This window comes from Elephantulus edwardii, unplaced genomic scaffold (assembly GCF_000299155.1).
Source record: "Elephantulus edwardii isolate Elephantulus edwardi_28Jun2011 unplaced genomic scaffold, EleEdw1.0 scaffold00158, whole genome shotgun sequence".
NCBI lineage: Eukaryota > Metazoa > Chordata > Mammalia > Macroscelidea > Macroscelididae > Elephantulus > Elephantulus edwardii.
In genome coordinates, this window is record NW_006399908.1 from 977530 (window position 1) to 978373 (window position 844).

Sequence of the window (844 nt, forward strand, 5' to 3'; positions counted from 1 at the left end):
ATATATTATAAATTAGCATCTATTCATGAGTTTAATTTTTATTTGAACTATCTTCTTTTTCTTAAAAACTAGTTTCCTAGTTTTCTACAATGAAGATATGTAGTTTATAAAGACTGTTCTAAGAAATTAAGGCTCTATTTTAAAATTAAGAAACAAATTTTGATTCCTGTTATGTTGAAGTAAACATCTACCAGTACTGCCTTCTAAATGTAGATTAAAAACCTGGGCTTTAAAAGCTGGACAGATGAACTACTGGTGAGTTTCCCATTTTTCCTCAGGTCACTTGGACTTAAACCACTCTAGAAACCAGAAGTGGGCACCAGGCTGCAAAGAAAGCCATGAGAAGCTCTCAAATTTTGGATCAAAAAAACAGGATCAATCCTAACAATCAATCAAGTGTTCTCAATTTCTCCCCTCTCCCTCAACTCTTGCTAACATGTTCTTTGACTGAGTTTTCCTAGAGTGGCTGTAAAAGTAATAGTGTCAGTGGGATCCCTAAGCACCTAAAATATTTCTTTCTCCAGGAGGGAAAAATTCATACACCTCTGTGGTGTTACAACTTTTAAAAATGGCTTTTATATCCATTGCCTTAGCCCCCTCTGGGGGCATGGTCTCCAGCTGCCTCAGCTACAGACACATGTTTAAACCATGTGATCAGCATTTTCAATATCATCAACAGCTGCGAGACCAACATAGAAAGCTAACCCAACTGTAGAGAGACTGTGGCGAGGCATAGCCTGACAGAGCCCTACAGATAGAGCCAGACTTAAAAGTTTTACTTGAGGAACATTCTCCAGAATAGACCACATTCTAGGTCATAAGGCAAGCATCAACAAATTCAAAA

The 844-nt window shown here is 37.6% G+C and overlaps 1 protein-coding gene across 1 annotated transcript in view; it reads right to left on the reverse strand.

Annotated features, from left to right (window-relative positions):
* LOC102846030 (putative glycerol kinase 5-like) overlaps positions 1-844 on the reverse strand; it is a 92212-nt gene that overhangs the window by 56226 nt on the left and 35142 nt on the right. The window lies entirely within an intron of this gene.